Source organism: Monodelphis domestica, chromosome 3, assembly GCF_027887165.1.
Source record: "Monodelphis domestica isolate mMonDom1 chromosome 3, mMonDom1.pri, whole genome shotgun sequence".
NCBI lineage: Eukaryota > Metazoa > Chordata > Mammalia > Didelphimorphia > Didelphidae > Monodelphis > Monodelphis domestica.
This window is the reverse complement of record NC_077229.1, coordinates 28,019,294-28,022,514: the sequence shown is the minus strand read 5'-3', so window position 1 is coordinate 28,022,514 and position 3,221 is coordinate 28,019,294. Positions and strand designations below refer to the sequence as shown.

General features: G+C 44.3%; 1 non-coding gene across 1 annotated transcript; it reads right to left on the bottom strand.

The window, feature by feature from the left end:
- Nucleotides 1-228: 228 nt before the first annotated feature.
- LOC130458615 (U6 spliceosomal RNA) lies at nucleotides 229-335 on the bottom strand. The gene has a single exon (XR_008918028.1). It is a non-coding gene; the product is annotated as a U6 spliceosomal RNA (small nuclear RNA).
- Between the last annotated feature and the right edge of the window lie 2,886 nt (nucleotides 336-3,221).

Genomic DNA, 3,221 nt, shown 5'->3' with positions numbered 1-3,221 from the left:
CTCTCTCTCCCTCCCTCCTTCCCTTCCTTCCTTCCTTCCTTCCTTCCTTCCTTCCTTCCTTCCTTCCTTCCTTCCTTCCTTCCTTCCTTCCTTCCTTCCTTCCTTCCTTCTTTCCTTCCTTCCCATATAGTAGATAGATAACCAGCCTTGAAGACAGGAAGGCCTGGATTCAAATTTTGCCTCTGATATACAGGCTGTGTGACTCTATGAAAATCACTTGACCCTTTTATATCCCAGACAATTCTCTCAAATTTGCATGTCCCCCCTGCACAGGGGATATGCTAAGCTTCTCTGTATCATTCCAGTTTTAGTAGATGTGCTGCTGGAGTGAATACTCAGGCAGCTCTCTAAAATGATAAGTTAATAATAATGATAAGACGATAAGCTGCCCATCTGTAACAGCAGGGGGTTCTTCATTGTCAATATTCCATGTCAGTGAAAAAACAAGTCTGGCCCTGCCCCCACTTACATGTTCCCTCTGTTTCTTTATGGGTTCAGACCTGTGATTTCCTTGATGTGACACTCCTAGTGGATCACATAGCAACTCATCTATAGCTCATTATCTTAGAGAACTTTTTGTAACGCAGAGAGGTTAAGGGAGCTACCCAGGGTCACACAGCTAGGATGTGTCAGAGGCAGGATTTGAACAGGATTTGGCTCTTGGGCCAGCTCTCTAGCCTCTACACCAGGCTGCCTTCTTCCTGCTCTCTACTCAGAGGGGTCTCAGGAGCAGAAGAGACTGATGAGATATGAATGCAAAGGCCAGTTCAGTCTTGTAGGATGCTAAGGCTCTTGGGGGACTGATGGGGAAATGCTAAAGAGTTCAGCATCCAAGTGGGAAATAAGAGAAGGCTGGTCTGGGAGGCCTCCCACAAATTACCATATTATGAGAGCCCAAGAGGAATAGAAAACAAATTTCCTTTTCTGAGTCTCAGGCTCTTCATTTATTGGCATTCTTGGAGACATCCCACAATCCCTTCCAAAATCATTTCTAACTGTAAATAAAATCCTATGCTCCTCTCTTAGGTCAGATAATGGGGCAATCATTTCTAGAGGAGGGGATCAGAGATCATTTCATGCAACATGGTATCATGGAAAGAACAAGAAAATTTGGTTTCATATTTGAGCTGTGATATTCACTGTGACCTTGGGCAAGTCATTTAACTTTTGGAGGCCTCAGCTTCCTCCTCTATAAAATGAAGGAATTGGTCTAGATGACTTCCAAGGTCATTTTCAGTGCTGTCTATGAGTCTACTAGCTCCTAGGTCCCTTCCAGCTCTAATCCTATAGATAGATGGGTAGGATGTTGACAGGTAGAGATGGGGTTGACAGGTAGAGACAGGCTTAAGCAAAGGCATGGAGGCAGGAAATTAAAATATACATATGTGAAATAGGAAGTAGTCTAGCTTAATGGGAACCCAGAGTATGTGAATGGTTTTAGTAGGACATAAAACTATGAGGGTTAGGCTAGAGACACCCCACCTCTCCAGGCAATTTCCAAATCTTGCTATTTCCAGCTCCACATCATCTCTTAATTATACTTCCTTTTCTCTGTTCACATAGCCATGATCATCTCTCACTTGGCTCTCTGGTCAGTCTTCCCAACTGAAGTCTCTCTCCATTCCAGTCTATCCTCTACTCAGCTGCCAATGCAATTTCCTAAATTGAGGATCTGACCATGTCACCTCCCCTTCTCAGTAAACTCCAGAAACTTCCCTATTACCCCTGGGATCAAATGTCAGTTCTTCTGGGGCATTAGAAGTTCTTCACTCGGCCCCATCTCACCTCTCCAGCCTTCTTACATATCACTCCCCACCATGCAGGCTGCCCTCTGCCACATTAGCCTTGCTGTTCCTCTCCTCTGGGAGCTGTCTTTGCATTGGCTGCCCCACCTCATCTCCCATGCCTGCAATGCTCTTCCCGTTGACTTCCTTCTAGACTTAGCTTAAGCATCGCTTCCTGAAAGATGCTTGTCCTGGTCTCCTCCCTCCTTCCCGCCATCTCCAGTTTCTGGTCCTTTTTCACACATGCCAACTTGTATTTGATTGGTGTGTATCATGTATCAGAATTAGACAGAAAGACCAGTGAGAAGGCTATTGCAGGATTCCGGATGAAACATCCTTGAAGTAGCTCTCAGCCCGCTTTCCTTCTCTACCAGGAAGTTGTAGGTGAGCAGACCTGGGCTCCTGTGCCTCAGTGTGGCTGCTGCCTTGATTCTCCCAGGCTCAAGACTTCACACAACTCTTTGCTTGTCATACTGTGGGTTGACATCATTCTTCCACCCACCCACCTACCCATCCAACCATCCACCCATTCATCCAACCATCCACCCATTCATCCATCCATCTATCCATTCAATAAATATTTTCATTTAGAATCTACCCGGTCAACAAATGAAATCTATCCCTTCCACAAATATCTATTGAACTCTTAAGCTATGTAAAAGATCTTTACCAAGAACTGAGGCTAAAGAGATGAAAACAAACAGTGCCTGACTGAGCTCAAGGAGCATATAGTCTCCTGGAAGTGATACAACCTGTACAGAGGTAATTAGAGTACAAAATATAGAATGATTAGACCAGAGCCAAAGGGGCAAAATGAATAGAGTGCTGGATGTAGAGTTAGGAAGAAGTGGGCTAAAATTCCACCTCTGTCACTTATTAACTGTGTGGCTGTGGGCAATAACCACTGAGCCTCAGTTTCCTTGTCTGCAAAGTGGATCTAAACACACCTGTTAAACCTACCTCAAGAGACATCATGGCTTAGTGACTATATGGTAAGCTTGAAGTCAGGAAGACCTAGATTCAAATTCCACTTCTGACACCATCACTTAATACTTGAGACTTTAAGAAAGGAATAATAACACTTTTCAAACCTGCCTCAGGAGATAGCATGGCTTAAGGGCTGGAGGGTCAACTACAAAGTCAGAAAACTTGCACTCAAGTCCTGCCACTGACCTATACTAACTGTGTGTCCCTGGGCAAGCTACTCAGCCCGAGATACTTCCTTAAGACTATAAATAACAAGCCAGTTTTCCAATATGCCTCAATGAAGGGAGTTTCCATATCATCAAAAATCATATCTGGACAAATGTACAACCTCACAAGACTCACTGCCCATCCCCATTAGGCTCATAAACCCCTCCACTGATGATCTCCAGTTTATCATTTCTACAGCTTATTTATGCATATTGGGTTGCTTGTTGTCTCCCCCATTAGATT